The 23,108-nt window shown below is 40.1% G+C and overlaps 1 long non-coding RNA gene across 1 annotated transcript; it reads left to right on the forward strand.

The window, feature by feature from the left end:
- The first annotated feature begins 1,362 nt into the window (after positions 1-1,362).
- Positions 1,363-21,674, forward strand: LOC140846259 (uncharacterized). Its single transcript, XR_012125278.1, has 4 exons — positions 1,363-1,940; positions 17,315-17,497; positions 17,988-18,171; positions 21,518-21,674. It is a non-coding gene; the product is annotated as an uncharacterized lncRNA (long non-coding RNA).
- The last annotated feature ends 1,434 nt before the right edge of the window (positions 21,675-23,108 follow it).

Genomic DNA, 23,108 nt, shown 5'->3' on the forward strand with positions numbered 1-23,108 from the left:
AATTAAGAAGATACATTTTTTCCTCCTCAGAAACATTATTTCCCAAAGTATAAATCATGGATCTTATGTTTTCTTAATGGCCATGTTTGAACATGTATATAAAAGTAGAAAACATTTAGACATTCACGATCAAGAGATTCTATACCCTGGTCTAAACATTTACTCATATTGTCCGTGGCTTATTTTCTCAAGAGTTACCCATTAAACCAGATTTTCTGAGTAGCAGGATTGCTATGAAGAATATTCCATCAAACCAGCCAGTGAACAAAGAAGTTTCAGCAGGCTGAAATGTTCCCTAGCTGAAATGGATCACCTCAGGGTCTGTACAAAGCAGTTGTGCAAATAGCTAGACATCTCAGCAGTTCACACAACTGCCAACGTTTACTGACATTCTTTCCTAGTTACTTTTTCAGAGACTTGCTAGAAGGATGTTGTGTGCTGTGATATGTGTGTCCTTCCTTTCCTCTTTCTCTCCTTCTGCAATCTTTTATGTTTGTGCCTGGAGTAGTAGGAGATGTGTTTTTTGAGATTCTTAAATTCTTCGTCAGCGTATTTCATACATTTTCTAGGCTCTGTTGACAAGATTGGAAAGGAACAATGTAAGCAGCAGAGCTCTTTCTTGTTCTATAAATAAAGACAATTAATACGTTTAATTTTGTGCAAAAGCGAAGAGGAAAAAGTATACAGAACAAAATGGCATTTCCCAACAGTGAGTACAGAATACATGATTAGATGTTCTTTTCAAATATCAAACAATGAACATCGGCTATCTGGACACACTCTTGGAGTCTTTTTCTTTTAAGAAAATAGTTTTGCTGGATGTTTATATTTCTTGTAGTTTTCCATTTATAAACTCATTCCTTATTTGCTTGATGTAATGAATATAAAGTTCTTATACTTACATTTGGAAATGCTCATGTGTATTGTGCAGTACTTTCTAGGTTTCAAGGCCTTTTAATCCTAATCCTTTGCCTCACTTGAACTTTTCTGTGACATAAGCACGGCCCTGCCACTACCGCTTTACAAACCTGTAAATGGAGACTTGGGGAGGGTGAGTGAAAAACCCAGCAGCTAAGCTGGGTCTGAAACCCAAGTGTTGGGGCTCCCAACCTTGTGGGCTTTCCACCCTATCACACCACCTCCCTAGGCATGTGTGCCTCCAGTTTAAGCTTATCCCAATTTCTGAAAACCAGACTCAATGTTCCCCTTTGCAACTGCTAGGCTGGCTTTGGCAGAATGATCTTAAAATTTTATTTCTTTATGAATGTTGGAGAGTTAAAAAATACACTTTCTTTATTTCACTATCAATATCCCTTTCAATAATTTGTTTAAAAATATGTATTGGTGTGGATATTAACTAGACTTATATGCTGATCATTTTGCAATATAGACAAATATTGAATCATTATATTATACTCTTTGAAACTAATGCAATGTTAGATGTCACTTATGTCTTGATGTGCAAAGTAAGTATTGTACATTTAGTAAGAGCCAAGCATCATTCTAGCTTCTGGATACAACTTGGGAAAAAAGACAGGACCTTGACCGTCATGGAATCTGCACCCTTTTTGGTGTAGGGTGAGTTACCAAATGCCATCCTTCTGGGGTCACTTGGAGGGAGATTTTAGGCAAGTGGCTTTATTACAGAACGTCATTTGTACATATGCTTGAGGTCACTGAGTTGACTTGGTCAGTGGTTTAGGTGAAGCCCTTTCATCAATTTTCTAAAATGATATCCAGTTGCAATAATTGGAACACGGCACCACTGACCATCTTTGTAATTGATTTGCATTGTTCCTTGTACAAGGCATGGGTGCTGTTGCTCTTGAAAAGCTTGAGGACCAGTATGTTGAAGTGCTTTAAAGAAATCATGTGAAAACCATCTCCACTTACAGATTTTGCCAAATCAAGATATGCTACTTACAAAATACTGTCTAACAGTAAGTGGTATTTTTTATTTTATTTATTTTTATTTTGGTATCATTAATCTACAATTACATGAGGAACATTGTTTACTAGACTCCCCCCATCACCAAGTCCCCACCACAACCCCATTACAGTCACTGTCCATCAGCGTAGTAAGATGCTGTAGACTCACTACTTGTCTTCTCTGTGTTGCACAGCCCTGCCCATGACCCCCCCACATTATACATGCTAATTGTAATGCCCCCTTTCTTGACCAACCCCCTTATCCCTCCCTTCCCACCCATCCTTCCTAGTCCCTTTCCCTTTGGTAACTGTTAGTCCTTTCTTGGGTTCTGTGATTCTGCTGCTGTTTTGTTCCTTCAGTTTTTCTTTGTTCTTATACTCCACATATGAGTGAAATTATTTGGTACTCGTCTTTCTCCGCCTGGCTTACTTCATTGAGCATAATACCCTCTAGCTCCATCCATGTTGTTGCAAATTGTAGGATTTGTTTTCTTCTTATGGCTGAATAGTATTCCATTGTGTATATGTACCACATCTTCTTTATCCATTCATCTACTGATGGACACTTAGGTTGCTTCCATTTCTTGGCTATTGTAAATAGTGCTGCAATAAACATAGGGGTGAATATGTCTTTTTCAAACTGGGCTGCTGCATTCTTAGCGTAAATTCCTGGAAGTGGAATTCCTGGGTCAAATGGTATAGTATGTGGCATTTTTGAGTGTCAGGTTTGCAATGAATGCTCTGTAAGAACTGCCTCATAATTCTTGGAGGGAGGCATTATCATCATGTCCATTTTAAAATTGAGGAGCTGGGCCTTAGAGAGAGAGATTACATAATTCATCCAGGAAGTATTGGAGCTAGAATGTCAGCCTAGGAGGTCTGACTCCTTAGCTTTTGCTCCAACTTTACTGTTAGCCTTATAGTGAAAGACGCCTGAACCCTTGCACTGTCAAGCAGATGAAGGTTAGTGCTGCATGGTTTGGTTTCCCTAGAAACTTGGAGAACTTGACAGAACCTGACTACATGAGAGTGTGGCCGAGTCCCTGCAGCCTTGTGTTTTCACGACCGCAGCATGACTCCATGGCCCAGGCATTTCAGGTGCTCGCAGACAAGGTGCGATTCATGGACCAGCTCAGAAAACTGAAGACAACTCTGCATTTTGAAATTCCCGTGTGTTTGCTTCACAAAAATCTGTGATTAATACACCTGGAAACTGAACACAACTCCATTGGGAAGTTTTCATAATTACGTATAAATGTGGCCCTATCTCTTGCTTTCACTTTGCGACTGACTAGCTTTAGTCAAATCCAACTGCTAGTTTTTTGTTTTCCCAACTTCTTAAGGGAGGGGTAAAATTCTAATTTTGCCTTCCCAGGCTTTCACTTTAGAGGCTAACTTAAAATCATACAAAAATCTCTCTGAGCCTTCTCTCTATCCCTTCAAGCAATCCATTGATGAAAACAATGATTATCATGCTTTTTATGTGGGAGAATGGGCAACTGTGGCTTTGGTGAATTATAGGAGGCACTTTGTCTACATAATCTCATTCATGGTTCTGGCCTTTACCATCTTCTGAACGAAAGGCTAACTGGCTTTCAGTGATACGTTATCTAATAAATCCCTGTAAAAGGACACTTTTTCATAGCAAATCAGCCATATTTAAAAATGCTTCATGCATCACGGAGAAAAAAGCTTGTTGCATTTTCAGGTCTTGCGCAAAAGTTGTGGGTTCTGTTTGTCACCATCTTCTTCAAGGTCACCTGGGCCAAAAACAAGTACAAATTGGAGTATTTAAATTACACGATTAACCAACTTTGTTATATTTCTCTATTTGAGCTCAATAAAGAGGAAATATATATATATTTCCCTTACACCCATGCAGCATGAGCAAAGTTTAATTATATACTCGGCCTGCAAAAGGCTTTAACATTTTTTTCCCCCAGAATAGAATACTTGCACATATTCTGACCAAAAACCCAAACTATTAGATTTCAATGGTAAAACAGAATAATAAAAACCCACTTCAAATTTGAAAAAAAAAAACTTATTTAAATAACTTTTGAATCAAGAGGAAACAAAAAACTCAGATTATAAATGTTTTGGCAATTAATGCAAATAAGCCCTCTTCATTGAGAAATCATGATGTGAATAGAGCTGCCTCAGAGCGGAATTCGTGACTCTAAACTTTTTTATTATTTTATTACAAATGAATCAAACACTTCACTAAGGAAACTAGAGAAAGAGTAACAAACCACAGGTGAAAGCAAGAGGGTAAGAAATTAGTAAGTTTAAGACAGAAATTCCTTTATTTTGGAAAACTTACTCTAAAAATCTACAAAAGCCCTGGACTTCATAATAAAACCAAAACTATTTTTTTTTTAACAAAGATACTTAATGGATAGACTTGCCAGATAAAATACTGTACACTCAGTCAAATTTGAATTTCAGATAAGCAATGAATAATACTTTTTTAGTGTTAAGTATGTCCCATGGGACAATAATACAAAAATTATTATTCATTGTTTATCTGAAATTCAAGGTTAACTGTGTGTCCTGTATTGTTATTTGCTGAATCTGGCAATGCTATCAGTGAAAGAGAATAATTATTCAAGTTTGAGAATCTGAATGAATTAGATAATTTTGTGAGAAAATAAATTACACCAATTGCTTTAAGAGAAGATGACAAAAGCAAAACTGAATGAAAAATTGAGTACTGAAGACATGAAAAAGGTTATTAAATACCTATCATCAAAAAGGCCCAAGGATTCTGCTTTCATCCTTGGAGGAGTAACAATGACCAGATTTAACCTTCTGCTACAAAACTGGACAAAATATAAGGAACAACTATTTTTAGATATTGGACAACAGACAGCTCACACCATTATCCCTGAAGGAAGGGAATGGATGAGGTAAGCCCTAAAATCTTGGCTGAATGCAAGGAGGTAATATTCAGACAGAGGCACAGGGACAAGAAACCATATGAAGCCTTGTGGAGTTGTAGAGATGGGACTGCAGTTCGGGAAGGCGGAAACAACTAGCAGTCGTAGTGCGGAGTTCCAGAAATGAAAGCTCTGCAGAGAATCAAAGGCTCCAAAGCCTATATGGGGTTCCCTTAAGGCTTTGCTGAGCGGGCACGAAGTGAAACTCCACGAAGAGGAGCAAAGGATAACTGGCAGCTGCAGAGCACAGGTGGGATGGGAGATGTGTGAGCACAACAAAAAGATTCTCAGCCAAATGACAGTTGGTCTTATGACCATAGGTACAGAAATCTTAGATGGTACCTTTAAAATTACATAGAGAAGTGCCTCATGCTCAAGAGAGAGTTATTCTAGGAGTGCAAGGATGCTTTAAATTACTTTAGCAAGTAGAGTATAATCAAATGGGATTTACTCAAGGAATGCAAGGGTAGTACAATACTAGAGAATCTATCCACTTCGCATCTATTCTTGGTGGATGCTCAAAAGCAAACAGAGATGGGAAATTCCCAAATATAAAAAAAACAGCATTAAACATAAATAACAACCAGCATGTTAGATACTAAATGTATTCTCATCAAATTCAGGGGGAAAAAACTTAAGTCGTATTGTCACTTTATTCACATTTTTTGAAGATTCTAGTTAATTCAGTAAGATATTAAATGGCATCTGTATTAGAAAAGACAATTACCATATGTGGAAAATACCATATACCTAGAATATCAAATAGATCTTAATGAAATAGATTCAGTAAACTTCGCAAAGGTGTTTGGAAGCAAGGTGAATATATAAAGATGGTTTAGTTACATCAGTAATGAATAGTTAACATTAACTTTTAAGATCTCATTAATGAGAGCAACAACTGTAGAGAATCTCAGATTAAATGTAATAAGAAATGTAAATTTTCACGAAGTCAGCAATGTTAAGATCTCTTGCCCAAAGAGACAGAAAGACAGATACCATCTTTCTCATACTCATATATCAATCACCTGAAACTCCCATCATAACAATAATTTGGCTTTGGTGGGAAGTCAGTGGAAAAGGACTTGCCAAATTGGTTTTTTTAAAGTTATCTGAAAGATTGTATGCACAAGATAAGTGTTTTATTGTAGAGAGACTTATCTTACTAGATATTAAGAAATTCTATAATAATGTAATTAAAACATTGTGGCACTGGCACACATAACCAATGTAACAGTAAAGAGGATCCACTAAGATATGGGAAAAAAAGACTGCACTTGAAATATGTGTATTTTATAATAAATGATGTTAAGACAATTGGATTTCTCATTGGACATAAAAAGTTAAATATCTACCTTGTAGTAAATATAAAAATAAACTCCACTGAATTAAATATCTAAATGCAAAAAAATAGACCAATTGAAATGCTAAAGGCAATACTTAATAACTAAGGCCTTTTAAATAGAACATAGAACTCAGAAATCATAAAGAAAAAGATTAAGATATATTACTATATAAAATTTTAAAAGCTTGGTATGGTGAAAGCACATTAAAATAATAAAGAATAAATGACAGGTCAAGGAATAACCTGTGAGATATATATAGTCATATTAATGATATGTAAAGAGTTTTTAGAAATAATGAAGACATAATAGGAAATTACAAAAACCTATGAACAGGTGCTTTGGAAGAATTAATTCAGGTAACCAACAAACAAATGGTATTCTAACTCTTGCTAGTAATGTTAACATTTGAATTAAAATGAGATGATTTTTCATGTTTCATCTATTTATAATCACTTAATAACTGATAATACCCAGAGGTGGTAGGTATAGGAAAATAAGAATTTTCATGTACTTTGATGCTTATAAATGATCATATTTTGGAGGGCAATTTGATAATATTCATTGCATTTAAAAATATTTCTCCTTTTTGATAGAAAAATACTACTTCTAGAATGTATTATGTTGCAGCTTCTCTACTAACAGGCTGGACTGGTGCAAAGGACATCTGGCTGCTTTGGTCACCTGCTTCTCCTAGGCCTTCGATCCTACAATACCCTAGAATCAACCTATTGGGTGGTTTTCCTTCCAGTGTTTGGTTTTTACAAGTCAGATCATTACCTTTAAATGAATCACATTCCTTTAGATGAACCCATACTCCATGGTTCCTGGAATATTTGGCAGTAGTAAAAAAAATTGTGCCTACTATTATCCCCTTGTATATGATTTCTCAGAACAAAACTTGCTGTCTTCTACCTCTAAAAATAATGTTTCTAAATACAACTAAGCCCCTGAGACATCTTCACTACCTGTAGGAGGTCCTCTATTCATCTAAAATCCAACTCAGAACAGATCACTAAGATACCTGAGGTTGACATGCCCCCTTAGTGCCTCCAGTTATTATTAATCCCCCGGTATAATATATTTAACCACTATATTTCACATATTTTAAAATGCAGAATATTTTTCTCTATTTAGCATCCCTGGAATCATGGCAAGTCTTAAAATCAGTGGCATATTGCAGTTGAATTTGCAGTATTTTTTCTTTCTTAATAGGAGATAAGGTATTACTGTATCTTATAATCAATGATATTTTAGTTTCAATAAAATTCCATTGTTACACACAGTTTAGTTTAATGAAACTATGAATGCAGTGTTTTTTATTTCACTAATGAGCTTATGTCACATGGAACAACATCAGAGATCTATCTCATTGTTAAGGTTAAGTTAACTTATTATTAGCCCCTCCTTAATCTGTTACCTAAATCAGTATTTTAGGATATTTTTCTTTATTCAAAGGCTGTTGTTTACCAGGAGTAGGTATTTACAAACTGATAATCTGCTTTGTATTATTCATGATCCTGAGAGAAAACCAGGTTCTGGTTTTTTTTAGATACCATTTTATTTAGCATTATTTGATTTAGATGGTTGTTTTATCCTCTTTTTTTCCTACCTCTCCAAACTGTTGTTCCCTTACTTTGTAAACATTTATAGGAACTGTGATTCAGATAAAGTGTTTCTGGGAGTGTTTCTGAGAGCAGCTAAATCCAGGTTGTGCTACTTAGTTGCTAGATAGCTGAGCAGTTTATTGGAATTCTGTCTCAGCGTCCCCATTAGTGAAAGCCTGCCCACCTCCCTGTTCTTGGGAAGAGGAGCTAAGTTAATGCACACGGACATACTTTCTAAACTTAAAGTTATGAAATTTCCGGGGATTGTTAATAGTCTCAGAGGACACCTTCAATAATAGCTAGTTTTAACTAATTTCCTGAGCAATGACGCAAGTCACCCCCACATATCAAGTTAATCTAGGATGATTCCCTTTATTTCTGCTGTAGCTCATTACTGTCTTCTCATCCCTGATAGTACCTGCTCTCGTGTTCAGATAACCTTAAGAAAAATGGAGTTACTCAAGGTTCTATCACGACCCTCTGGGAAAGTCAGGGGAAATTTACCTCTCTCGTAAACCAGCTTGCTCTAGCTTCACCAGCTCGCTAGCTTCCCCTGCATTTGGTGTTCATTCTATGCATATTCCTCAAGTGAACATTCTGCTTCTGTAATCTTGTCATCCATCTGCAACGACAGGATCAAGTACAAATTGCTAACCAATGCAGAGCTCCATTCGCTGCAATATTCTTTGAACAATGGAACTGTAAGTCTGGCTGAGACTCAGAGTCAATCCCCTTGCCCTAGTGGGCAATCACATCTGAAGCATCTAAGATGAATTATAATTTAGTCTATTTTTCAAGACGTCCTGAGGTGATTTTCCAACCTCTTTCAGGAACACATCACAGCACTTAGCAAATGTTTCTGTCACTAAATACTCCTTTTGTATCTCAATAAAGGTTCTTAAGCCACAGAGTAACCATTTTGTTTGCTTTCCCGTGTGTCTCCACCTCACTGAGGTGAGGTAACACTGACAACATACTGTCTATTTGCATTTATCACTGAATTACTTCAAACCCTTTGATAAAGAGCTCCTTCTGGCCTACAAGGTAATAATAGCCAAACTCTTCAGCAGGCAATACAAGGAATTTCCCTCAGAGTCTGTCACTGGCTGTATTTATACTATCGATTCCTGACAGGCCCCTGCAAGCACATGATGCGTAGCTTCGTTCTGAACGCCAAGAAGACAAATTTCTTTAATAGGTCCTATTTCTGTACCTACCAAAATGTCTTGGAATGTCTTTTCCTCTCATCTTCTCAATTGCCTCTTACCTGTCTTTCAGTATCAGCTCAAATGTCACCTCTTCTGGGACAACTTTGCTCAGCCTCCAAAGCGGTTAATCACTGTGCACCCTTTCCAGACTTCTATTACATTACAGCTGACCCTTGAACAACACAGGTTTGAACTGTGTGGGTCCACTTACTTGCAGATTTTTTTTCAATAAATATATTGGAAAAGTTTTTGGAGATTGTGACAATTTGAAAGAATATTTGCTCTTACTTTATTGTAAGAATACAGCATATAATACATACAGAAAATATGTGCTTACGTTATTGGTAGGGCTTTTGGTCAACATAGGTAATTAGTAGTTAAGTTTTGGGGGAGTCAGAAGTTATATGTGAATTTTCAACTGTGCGGGGGTCGAAAGTCCTACATACCGCCCCCAGCCCAGCCCCACCACATTGTTCAAGGGACGGATGTATTTGATTATTTAGGATGATATTGCTTTTTAATTGTTTGCATGCTGTTCCGCATTCATTAGCCTGTGAGGGTTGAAGGCTGGGGATGAGTCTTCTTGCACATTCTCTGTGTGCAATGACTGCCATACAGCACATGATCAATAAGTGAATGCAGAGAAGGGGGGAGGAAAGGAGGGCAAGAGCGAAGGAAAGAAGGAACGTCATAACACTCTTCCTATTATTCAGAGAACCGAAAGACTCTTTGACATAAATTAGGAGGGATGTGAATGTAAAAACATGAAAGACATGCCAAATGCATCGACATGCAAAGGCTCTGTAGAATTATTCTAATTTAGATCACCATCACAGGAAATTGTTGCAGGACAATTGTAAGCATGTGTATCTCTTTGAGAGGCATCATGAAAGGTCCCTGTTTGCCATCTCTAATGTGAAAAAACTTCACTAAGCCAGAAAGTTGAGCATTGATGTCTTGTTATCGAAGAGTGATTTTTTTCCATTAACTTTTCAGTACCCGTCAGCAGGACATTTTGCAAAAGTATATGGATGTTGGCAACCAGTGATGTATCAGATGCACACCATTAAAAATGTTCAGGCAGCCTACCAATACCATTAGAGGTTCTGATGGCCAGTGAGGAAAGGCTGAAAATCTGCTTATACAAAATGCACTGACACCACCATAGAACTGTGGTAAATATAACCAGTATGACATTATGAGATTTTCCTGATTTTATTAACACAACAAAAATGTAACTTCCCAGTAGGTGTGTCCTAGGGAAGAGACAGTGAATCAGAAGTGGGTACAGACCTAAGATTGTATAGTCATTTTTGCTACCAATGTTGGTGAAAATTCCTTAAACTGTCCTTTATAAGCACTTGGAATTTTATTTTCCTACCATCATCTCTTCTTCATAATATATTGCTTGCTACAACTTCAAGATGTTTTTTGAACCTCTTTGTATCCTACCTGCTTCCAAAAAGGATATGTTTTTGATGTTGCTTAGTTGGAGTTAGTGGAAACAGAGGCAAAATGTAATTTATACACTAGAAAAATCTATTCCTCACCAACCCCATTACTGTGGTTATTGGTGACCTGTATTAGACAACTGGGGATGCCCCTCCCCAGGCCTGTGCATCAGCATTTAGGGCATTGTTGGGGCTTGAAATCACTGTTAATGGAAGAGATGAAATACAAGTTTTTTTAAATAGTAGAGGATGTACAGTCTCTTGTATGTAGATCTTTAAAATAAATGGACAACAGTTTTTCCTTCCTTCCTTCCTTCCTTCCTTCCTTCCTTCCTTCCTTCCTTCCTTCCTTCCTTCCTTCCTTCCTTCCTTCCTTCTATCCATCCTTCTCTCTCTTTTTTTCTTTCTTTCTTTCTCTCTCTTTTCTAAAATTGGCTTCTGAAGGGTTAAATACAGACAGACTGCTTCCAGTTCTCTACGATACATGTTTTTATTTTTAGGAATGCTATTTCCATTACTTACTTCCCTTCGTGAGCAATACTGTTCTATTCAATTCTCTAATGATGTTACTAGTGAAGTTCAATTATTGATTCTGTGCATCCGTCATGGCACTAAGCTGTCATATCTGTCTTTGGAGTGGTTGAGAGTCTTGGGTTTAAAGTCCTGGTTTTGCTCTGTTGAATGACCTTGAGAAAAGTGTTCAAACTCTATAAACTTTATATTCTTGATTGTAAGAGCAGACATGACAATTCTAACTATTTCATCACTCAGCAGTACCTACTTCATTGGGTTATTTTGAGGACTTAATAGGATAATGGCACTAATGAAGAGTATGTCTGTATATGTATATCTACATATATTCTCTCTTTAGCATTTTTAGATCCTGGGGCTGGAAGGCAGGTTGTTAAGTTGGAAGGCACAAGGTAGGACCAGTTTCTCTCCATTTCTCTCAGCTTTATCCTGGAAGAAAACTATGTATGTGTCTATCATCTCTCCAGGTGATTCTGATATGCAAACATGTTTGAGGGTGATTGTTCTAGAACACTTTCTTGCCATTTTAAAATATAGCTTATTTTAACAGGTAAGAACTCCCATTCTACATTTATAATGTTTCAGAGAACTTGAGTCTGGAACCTTCCCTAGTAATCTCCAAATAAGTCTCATTGTCATTAAATTCTTGCTTGAATTGTCTTTCTAAACCTTCATGCTACAGGAGAACATAAAACCCTTTATTATAGCTTGGGTGAAGATGAGGCTATTTGACATGAATTTCTATTTTATGTGGATATTTGTGTGTGTGTACCTCTTTCTTGACTGTGTTATTTCAATTTGAGTTACAGAGAATAGCTTATTATGTGTATTTATCTGCATCAGAGTAAAATAAGTGTTCAGCATTTTACTGAAATTTACAGGGAGAAAAAGCCAGAAAAAGTTTCTTGTGGGAGAGTTCAAATGGAAATGATTATGCTTGATATTATACTCCAAGTTATATGCTATAAAACATCACAGATGTTCTTGGGCTTAATCTGTTGTCTTGATTGATTGATGTTGGACCATATTTATGAAGTCTTTCATAGAATCACTCAAGAACAGTGTTCCCCTCACCCCGTTCTTCCACTGAGTTAGGATACTATGGGTCCTAACTGACAGAAACCTAACTCAAACTAAAAATTTTAAAGTTTGGGGATGGGGGAGGTGAGATTTTTTTGGTTCTTGTAACAGTCTAGGCATTAGTCTGTTGACCTGCTTCTGATCTAGGTAGATCCGGGGGTTCATATCATGTGTTTTGGACTCAGTCACTCCCGTATATCACTCAGCCTCTCTTAGTTGGCCTCATTCTCAAGCAGCCCCTTGACTCTGTTTCTCTTAGCTGAGCATCCCAGTAGAATTAGCATTTTCTTTCCCAGCAATCCCACTAAAGTTGCAGGTCCAGGTCACTGAATGTGATTTGGATCACACATCCACTCCTGGCCCAACCACCACAGCTAAGGAAGAGAACACAGTGACTTACTAGGCCTAAAACCATGCCAGTCCCTTTAGGGATGGTCAAGCACATGCTAAAAACACACACAAACTGTAAACAGGTGATCCCCTCAAGGAATGTGGAGTGGTAGTTATCAGAAAAAGAGGAGCAGCCAAAGGATAGCAGATGTTCACTGCATCCCCAAAGGCCCTAAGTCCCCTGTGAGGCCTCCCAGTATGGAAATTTGCACCACTGAGTCTTCAGAACAGAAGACTAATCTGGGACCTATTCTTTGCCAGAAACCTAGTAATTTTAGACAGGTGTGAGTTAGATTTTCCTCCAGCCTCTTTTTCTACCAATTTATGCAATTTCTGTCTGTTTGCCAGTATGATGGGAAAGAGAGTTGAATTCACCAGAAGGCTTTTACATTATGCTGAAGTACCCCCATTTGATTACATTTTAATTATCTTTTTAAAAAATATGAGTGAAGTAGATTTAACAATATTTAATAATATCCCATACATTATAAGCCAGGTCTCCTATTAGGCAAAAACAGGTATTCTACTTAGGTACTAAACATGCTTCCAAGCAGGCAGTGGTCTCTCTCTTTGCTTTCTCTACTTTTCCCAGGAATCCAGACTTCAGCTACTAATGCATTTCCCTGAGGTTCCTAATTTATAACGTTCTAGACTTTCTGAAGTCTCCTCAATTTCTTGCCATTTGTCTCACCTCAATGAAGAAGATTTGTGATATGCAATTAAAAGGTTTTTAACTATTATCTTTATGTATAAATACATTTTAAAAATCCCAGAGTAATTAGACCATGATTCTAATTTGTGCTTCAAACACTGTGATGTCAGATGCCCAGTGACCCTCCTTCCCAGTCCCACTTGCTGTGGATGAGGTGTTGAACATAGACACAATCTTCCTTTCTTGGTTGGAAATTATTCCCAGTAAAAAAGAAAACCCTATTGAGTGTCCTTCATGTGCATGACTTAAGCTGTATTAAATAGAAGGCACAGCCTTTGCTCTCAAGGATATAAAAATTAAGGAAGGGATGGGCAATTCATAAGAAATACTCAACAAACACTTCAAAGAGTAAGCATACAGTGTCCCTGGGACTATAAATTGGTATAATCTTTTTGCAAGATATTATGAATTTCTGAAAAAATTTAAAATGCAAAATTATAAAATTTAAAGCAGCACCAAAGATATGAAAATATTAGAACAATAATCTCCAAGTGGAGAAGGCATTTCTAAGTATGACATAAAACCTTTAACATCAGAGACTGGTAATTAAACTATATGAAAATCAATTTTTCTTCACTACAAAAAAATAAAGTCAAAGATCCGGCAAATTGTAACTTATAATTCATTCAAAGAGCTACTTTCCTTAGTACATAAAAGAATATGAAAAGTAGGATCACAGAAAAGGAAGTTAAATGTTTTTTAAACATATTAAAAGATGATTATTTATAAGAAGAGATGCTCAGATTAATATCATAATAAAATACCATTTAACCTCTCTCAGTTTGGCAAAGATCAAAAAGTTTCTTAGTATGTTATGTATGTTCTGGTAAGGTGAGCGTATGGGGAAATAGTCAGGCCTATATATTTCTGTTGGGATTGCAAGTTGGTGTAACCCCTATAGAAGCCAACATAGCAATAGTTACCAGATTAAGAAGTACAGTAACCCTTTGACACAATAGTTTTATTTCTAGAAACGTATCTTCCTTTGGACATACTTGTCCTTTTGCCAAATGATGTGCATAGATTATTTATTACAGCATTGTTTGAACTAGCAAAAAATGGAAACAACCTACAAATCCATCAAAAGGGAACTGGCTGACTTAAATTATGGCACAACTCTCCATAGAACGCTATTCAGCTGCGAAAAAGAATGAGAGGCTCTTTACCTGTGATCTATGTCCATATGACTGAGATACATGGTTAAGTCAGAAAAAAGGGAGGTGTGGAAGAATGTGTCAATCCCAGCACCCCAGATCCCCTCAGCCACATAAAAGAAGCTGGTAACAGAAGTTGTCCCAGAAATGGAAACTGAATAGTTTTTAAACAGTTATATTCAGGAAGCTTACTTTTTCCAAAATACACTTTTATACTTTCAGTTGTTGTGCCGCATGATTATACTCAATCTTTGGACATTAATAGAAATTTTAAAACACAATAACATGTACATATGAATTGAAGAGGCAGACCTTCCACTAGAAATTAATCTTACAGCACAAGTTTATGATACCAAATTGACAGTCCATTAGTAGCAGCTGTGAAGAAGGATCCCATGAGTGGTGGTAGGGAATGCTCTCTAAGACATAGTGTTCAATAAACACAGAATCAAACACAAAGCGAGCTGCAGAAAAATATATACTACGTGCCCTCCAAGGAAAAAGTGAAATATATATATATAACAGTTTGTATACGTGTGGGACACCATATGTGTGAAAAGACACACAAGATGTTTATCGGTGACACCTGGGGGCATTTGTGTTGCAATATATCCCTTTATTTGTCCTATGAATGTTACATTCTTATGTCCAGATAATAATTAGCCAAGCAAATAGGGAAATATGAAGACAAGGACACACATGTAGCTGGACTGGCTTGCGAGCAGCTGAGTTGACCTTCTGGATGAAGAGAACCAGACGGAGTTAACATTAGCTGTGAAGGAAGCGCCAAGCTCAGAATGTGCAGAACCCAAGTCCTAGAGACACAGTTGGATTCTCTTTAATTCCAAAACAACCAAACAGACAGAAGAAGCAATCACAGACGATAGGTGACTTTACATTTTGAGCCACAACAGGCTTAGGTTTAAAAGGTATTCGGGTATAACAATTTCTGCCACATAGAAAAATGTTGCACTTTTTATATCCTCTGTGGAATTTGGCAGATAAAAAAAGAAAAATGTTGAGTTTCCCATGTTGCCCATTATGCAAAATTCTGAACTATTCAGAGCACAGGAGACACAGGCAACAAGCACGGTGACCTTAAAAACTTCTCAGGCAGATGCCTGAGAATCTGCTTCCTGTTGCCATCGTCCTTGGCCAGCGGAGAGCATATGCTGGCTAAGTGCCTCCACAGCAGCAGGTCTAAGGAGGGGCCTCAGCTTCTGCTTTCAAGAGAAGCCAAGGAGCGTGGTAACAGAGAGCGAGGCACGGGACCTAGGGTCCCATGAGCAAGAAGCTCACAGGGATGCGTTCCTGCCCCTGCCTGTGACATCAACGTTCAAGTAGCTGTCAGTGTTGTCATTTTTTACCATTTGGGTAAAGTTCCTGTCTATCAGTTGCTCTTGCTGCCTCTTCTGTAAGAGGACTGCTTGATCTTGGGTCCCAAAGCTGCATGAAGCAGGGAGAGACCCATTCTTGATGGGTCTCCACGGTGTCTGCTGTTTTCCACCAGGGGTCTAATTGTCCCTCTCCCACCCTTAGCTGGGAGCACCCTTTGCCTAGGTTCATCTGCTTCCTCCCTGTTCTTAGACTGGGCGAAGCACAAATTCCTTGACTTCTGGGGTGGTTGTGTGAGATGCTCCTGCCCAGCTTGCATTCTCCCTCCGTGCAGTTCAGATGGTGAGGAGGATGGCATTTCTGGATCCTGGACGAGAAGCTGGGATCGGCACCACTGAGCACCCCAAATCCCGTCAGCCACAGTGACTGGTTTGTGACCAAATGATCGAAGCAGAGCAAGGCATGGGATTGGAGTGAGAGCTTCTGGGGCACACTTATCCCCCCAAGGTTGAGCAGGGGTGAATGTGAGCTGCAGGCGCCGTCCGGCACTGCATTCAGCCTGCAGCTGAGGAGCATTCTGCAGACAGCAGGGCCCAGGGATGCAGAGAAACTGGATCTGAGGACACTGTGTGACCCCTGGGCCTAGCCAGGCCTCGAGCCAGATCTGCCCTGGACCTTTTAGCTGCAAGACTTCCCCAAACACAATTCCCTTCTTACTCTCCTTAGGCTGGGCTGGGTTTTCAGTCATCTGCAAAAGTCATCTGACTAAAATACCCCCTATGAAGATAATAATAGCGACAAACCCAGACGGGTCTTCACCCTTTTCAACTATTTTTGGCTACATGATGAGCCTTGGTTATTCCGACAACCCTAGGCAATAGGGCAGTTTCTATTGATTTCCATTTATATTGGAGAGAACTGAGGCTCACGGATGTTAAATGGCTTGCTTGGTTCACAGCAAATAACAAAGAAATGGAGCCTGTGCTGGAATGCAGGCCTCTGGGTTGCACACTCTGTGCAGGTGGCCCCTGCAGCAGGTAGAGCGTGACTCTGCTCCTTTGGCCTCCTGTCTCTGGTGCATCGCTGGCCCATGAACTTGGAGGACCCCAACCTCTGGAGTCTGGCCCTGGGGACCCTACAGACCAGCCAGAAGGGGTCTGGGACCTGGGGAGGAGCAGAAGAAAGAGACTTTTTCTGAGTTAATGGGAAATAACCAGCTCCTCATCCCAAAGGAGTGCCAGGGAAGAGTTTGGTTAATTGTCAGACATAAGCCACACCTGGGCGAGGAGGGCACCAGGGACAAAGGAAAGGGAAGCTGAGGCTGCCTCGTTTGGCCACAGGGTGGGTCTGGGGACAGAGACTACGGAAACAGCCTGGGCGGCAGAGTTTCCATGTCTATGCTGCCACATTCATTAGCATCTTGGCCAACAGAGCCCGTGCCCTGTGGGGGCAGCTCAGGCTCCCAACCTGCTTCCTCCTGCCTGGCTCTCCCCTCCCCCAGGCCCCGTCCCTCCCCTTTTTCTTCTACCACCTGTGATCGAGAGTAGTTTTAAACACAAATGCGCTTATTGGTTACAGAAGAACAGAATGTGAATAATACCCATGTTGGTGTTTTTGTTTTTGTTTCTTTTATGGGAGGATGGCTGCCCTTTTGTGTATCACAGAAAGACAAAATTCTCAGAGGAGGCTGGAAGTATTCTCTCTGCACTGAGCACCATCTTTGAGGCATGGGGATTCGGGACGTCAGACACCAGCCTCATTAAAACATTTGGGCATAGAGAGTGAGGAGGAAGCAGTGCGTCAGCATGTTCAGTGATTAAGGTGTTTTTTTTTTCTTTTAAAGGGTCATCCCAGTGCCTTCACGAGTAATTGTCATTGGTGCAGGATTCTGTGGGTTCCCGGGGTGAAGGGAGGTCATGGTTGAGCCCACACCCTCCCCTTCCCTCCCCTCCTGCATCTAACCACCCACCACAGACCCCTCCACCAGCTCAGGGCTTCTCTTCTTCGGGCCTCGGCAGGTAATCTGTCAGGCTGTTCTTAATCAGATCGCTGTGTAATTACAGAGGAACTGTCAGGATATTTTTGGTTGTCATCTCCTAACAAAATGCAGATCGTGTGACATGTATACATAGCATTACTCTGTAATTCAAAGTAAATTGACATTTAATTTCAATTTAATTACATGGGAATTACAGACATGACAGATACAGTCTAATTAGAGCGCAAAGTATATGGATCTGTTTATGGAATGAAAATCCATATCATGTCACATGTTTAACAGAATCAAAACAATTTCTGTGTGCTTTTGCAGAACATATGCAACCACAAGGACAGTGATAGTGATGATGGACACCACAGCTCCCGCCCGCCCCCCACAGCCACGTGAGTTTTCTGATTGAGCAGCTGTAACTCTGCGAAGCTGGGATGCTCATTCCATGGTGCAGACGAGGAAACTGGGTGGAGAAGCTGGTACCGTGCCCAGGGCCGTGCAGTTGGTAGGTGGTCAAGGTGGAATGGAAATGCTGTTTCATAGGACACTGGTCGATGCTCAGGGCCACGGCTGCCTCCTCGCTGTCCCTCGAACAGCAAAGGGGAGCAGCAGGCATGGAGGGAAGGGCCGGCAGGCCGTGGCCTCTGCCGCCAGAGTCCTTTGGGGCTGCAGCCTGGAAAGTGGAGCTCTTTTTCTCCCCTCCTCTCCCTCTCTCTCCCATCTTCCCTCCCTTCTTCCTTTCACCCACTTACCAAATGCTTGCTGGACACCCTCTCTATCTGGCACTTTCAAAGATAACTATGTCTCATCACCTCAAATGGACAACTAGCATCACTTGATGGAAAGAAGGTAAACATTAATCCAAACACAACAGAAATTAAATGTCATCCCTTGATGGTAGTGTTGACTGTTGCTTGCCCAAGGTTCTGATGCTGACATTTGAACTTGCAGGAGTGAGATGGATGTTAAACGTCTGCTATCACCGAGCAGACGGTCTCCTCAATGTAACTGGGAGCATGAAAGAGAATTAAGAATGAATACGAAAGCAGAGAACAATTTTCTCACTATGCATTCAATAGTTTTGATGTTTTGATGTCCGTGTCCTACTAAAACCATCTCAGATACCATGGCTACGGCCTAACCACTGTATTTCACATGGACTCGACTCTTCTTGTACCTGCTAAGAATGCCCCTGATTCAAGGTTGCACCCTGATTCTGAGGTTCAGCAGAAGGCCACTCATGACTGCAGCTTTATTCATGGGGTGCAGAGCAGGTTCTGTGCCTGGGGTCTGTGGCTTCCTCAGCCTTTTCTCAGTCTGCGGGAACTAAGTGCTATTGACCACTTGTAGATTTCATTTAAAAATTGTATAGACTTATGTATCTTATGAAAAAATGTACTTTATGAATAAAACATAAACATAGGAAAAAGCGGGCTCTTCCATGGGTTGCCATACCGTGGCAAGATTACTTAACCTCTCCACTTTTAGATTTCAGCTTCCCCTCAGCCAGACTCCCAAGGTTCATATTTCAGGTGCTCATGGAAAAAAGAGTTCCCCATGCTGAGAAATGGAGCATTTTGAGAAAGGCATCAAGTGTCTCTTTAAAGAACACATCTTGATGAAATGTAAATGATGATATAAATGAATCAAACCCAGTGGATTAATCAAGTCATTAACATATCAATCATTAATAAGTGGATTTAATTTTTAAAAACTGAAACTACTCCTGTACTTAGATCAGAAAGTCATACATTATCCTGCCTTAAATCTTTTCTGGAACAAAGCATATGGAAACGAACATAGATTAATAATGACACCAATCTTGTGCCCCATTGTAATTTCTGATTTTAAAGTGAAGGAAAGAAGTACACAAGGAGAGATACTTCTGTTTGTTTGATGTACCTGTTGTGAAGACAGACAGTCACACATGTCTAATACGTGGCCTCAATTCTAGTTCCTGGACTCCTCACTCCCTGTTCAATTGCTCTCTTAGCCTCACGAAAATGAAATCTAGAAAGAAGCAAGTCATTTCTAAAAATGCACTTTGCATTCATCTTCAATCTGCAGGAGATAAAAATCAAAGCGTAACTACAGTGCTGCACCTTTGTGTTTTCATCAGCTTAAGGACAGTGTCTACAAACACAAATCTGAACATGCAAAAGGGGTTAGCTAATCAAAAAGAGATCAAAGGCAATAAGAGACTCTCTGTGGTGAGGGTGGCATAGAAATGGGGACTCCATGAAGAGACGGTAAATCGTGAGGCCTGAGGACAGAGAGGAAGCAAATGAGAAGGCATTTCCACAGAGTAGGAAGCCATGTACCAGGTCACGCAGCCCCTGCATTTGGGATTGGGAGAGAAATATACCTTCCTGGCCTGTGCTGCTGCCAGTCCTGCCCATCTTTGTGCAGGGCGTGGGGTGCAGAGGGGTGAGGGTGAGAGACCTCTTTTTTATACTGTTTGGTGCTCAAGGGTCAGCTCGTTTGAAAATTGGTAGTGGTGGGAGCTCTAAAAGCTCACTGAGGTGGTTCAATTCTAAGCAAAACAATCAAGTGTGTTTTTTATTGTATTTCAGTAACCTATCTCACTTGGCAGCTTCCCCTTTTCAATCTTGTCCTACTGCTTGGTTGCCCCAAAGAGAAGATGTGCCATTCACTCTGGATCTTAGCTTCTTGCCTCCGTGGGTCCCAGCCTTCATCAGAAAATATCCATGCCATGTCCCAGGCCTGTAGGATAGAAGGTTGGAGAACAACCTCAGACATCTGCACAGACAGGCATGTAAGCTGTGGGTGATGTCTGGAGGGAGCAGGGGAGCCTTTAGTGCACAGGGCAGTAGATGCTCCGTCCAGAGCAGTCAAGTGCAGATACTGCTAACCCCAGAGAATTCCCAGGAAAACACTTCTGTGGGGAAGCTTCCATCAGCTGGATGGCTTCCGGTTTGAAAACGTTGCCAGGTCTGATAAAGAATGTGATACACAGACAATGGAGTTAAGGTTTTACTGAGTATGGTTTGCATAGTGAGCTACCTCTCTCCTCCTGCCTGCCCTCCCTCCAAAAGAAAATAAAAAGGATTTGCACTCTGAAGAGAGAGTCTCAATCATTCGAAGTCAATATAATTTGTGGTATAAGTGTTCAGGACAGGAAGTCAGGTGTATAAGAAAACGTGCACCGTCAGGTCACAAGAATGCCATGTGAGGCAAAGCCAGGGATTCAAGTCACACTCCCATTTCCTGTCCTCGTGTGACGGTGGAGATCCATGGCACTCCTGCTCACCGGTCCTAGAAATATATCATCCAAAGCTTGTCAACATGGCGCCCTCGGGGGTCACACTGAGGATTGGCTGGAAGAGTGGACTAGAGACTATTCCTCTGTACTCAGAGCAGGTACTTTGAGGCTGCATGAGGGAAGAGCTTGGAGGTATGCCCCAGAATTCCTCAGAAGACCTTGGCAGCTCTCCAGCACCATCATGAAAATCCTTTGCTATGACATCTCTTTACTTACACAGGAGGCCATGCTGCCAATAGCCACCAGACACCCTGGAAAATTGGATTCTGATAGCAAGTGTAGTCAAAAAGGATTGATCTGGGAATGGGAAAGTCTGAATTTTTAGTTCCCCCATTTATTAGTTATGAAACCTTGGTCAAATTGCTTAACTTCTCTAGACCTTGATTTTCTTGCTGCTAATGACTTTCCTAACTCTATTGCTGCAGTAGGATCAGAGAAGAGAGCAATGAACGGGGCTGCATCTCACTGGGTTGCATGAGGCTCAGAATGAGATGCTAAATGTAAATGTCTTGGGCAAACTCAACAGCACTTCCCACACGTACAATTACTCCTCTCTGGTTGCTTCCAGATGTCAAATCAGATGCCATGGAAAGCTGGAGAAGCCTACTTTGTGAATTCCTAGTACCCTACAGAATCCAATGGAAAAACATCCAGCCAATTGTAAATCTGTACATCACACAGAGTTTTTCTTTAATGCCAAAATAAAAATTTTACTTACTCCAGAACTCGATGGAAATAAAATGAAGGCTGCAAGAACATTAAACGCATAACCTATGATTTTCTTGCTCTCGGGAAATATGAAAAAACTGATGCATTCTATTCTCTGGTCCTGTGTCTACACGTAACTGAAGATCTCTTTTAACATCCAAGATGATTTCAAGTTCAGTAGGAATAAATAGCATTACTCTAGCAAATATGCTAAATTCTTGTTTTAATAAACCAAATTTACGCCGCCTGTTTCTTGCAAAATTAAGAATTGTAAACATATGCTTTCCAGGAAAAGTAGTCATATGCTTTGCTTTCATGTAGTCATATGCTTTGCTTTCATCTGGACTAAAATATGACCGTTTTCCCAGCAAAGAGAAAAACAAAGAAGCCTGGCCCGTATTTAGCACTGCTCTATGCCCAGGGGCCAGCTGGCAGCAAAGAAACAAAGGAACTTGGATGTTGGGTATAGAGGTAGCCTCAAGACCGCACCTCTTAGCAAAGGGCTCCAAGGAGGGTCTTCATTTGAAGGTCTGCACACTACATCTATTTTTCCTCCTTGAATTTGCCTTTAGAATTTCTGAATGTCCTCTGAAGTAACTTGCCTTCTTATTTTTTTTAAGTAGGTAATTCCACTCATTACTTTTTAACTTTTGATTTCAAATCAAACGTTTCTCTCGTTAAAGTTTTTGTTTATTCAAAAGAACCATAAGCTTTAATTCCAGCAGTGACTGTCTTCCAGAACTTTATGTGATAAGAGGGATCCTGAAAAGCCAAGCATATCGTTAAATTTTGTCAATGGAGTTGTGCTTCGTATGCACTAAGAGACTTCTTTCAAAGCATGGCGAATCCTTTATAAAGGAAATGTCCCTTCCAAGGAATAATTATTCTTTATTTTTATATAATTATGTATCTAGGTTAAAGCCATAAAGTTGTCTGAACAAAGTTGTCAACAGGAAAATGTTGCTCGACAAATACAAATTCTGTTTACAGTGCGGGGGCCGCAGGGCCGTCTGGTTGGAAAGCTCTTTTAATGAAATGCACCAGGTGAGTCTCTTGGGGGTGGCCTCTCACAAAGGAGGGCAGGGTCGGTTCCCTAGAACAGAACTCTGTTTACCAGAATAAAGAGTAGACGCAGGCAAAACAGAACTCCCTGAGTCCCGGGGAGGGGGTGAATCTGTGTGTGTGCGTGTTTTGATGGGCGGGCCCGCGTGTGCCCGCGCGGGTGAGCATGCGCACAGTTGCACACCTGTATGCGTGCGTGCAGGCGCAGGAGGAGGAACTCAGTCCGCCTGCCGGTGGTTGTCAGCCAGGGGGGGAAGCGCTCTCTTTATGCTTCCCTTCGGTTCCCAACAGCCTCTGCAGCTGCGACGTGAATGACACCGGGTGTGATGCGTTTTCCAAAGCATGACTCAGTTCCCACACTTAACAGAATTGGAGAGAAGGAAAGGAAG

This window comes from Manis javanica, chromosome 14 (assembly GCF_040802235.1).
Source record: "Manis javanica isolate MJ-LG chromosome 14, MJ_LKY, whole genome shotgun sequence".
Classification (NCBI taxonomy): Eukaryota; Metazoa; Chordata; class Mammalia; order Pholidota; family Manidae; genus Manis; species Manis javanica.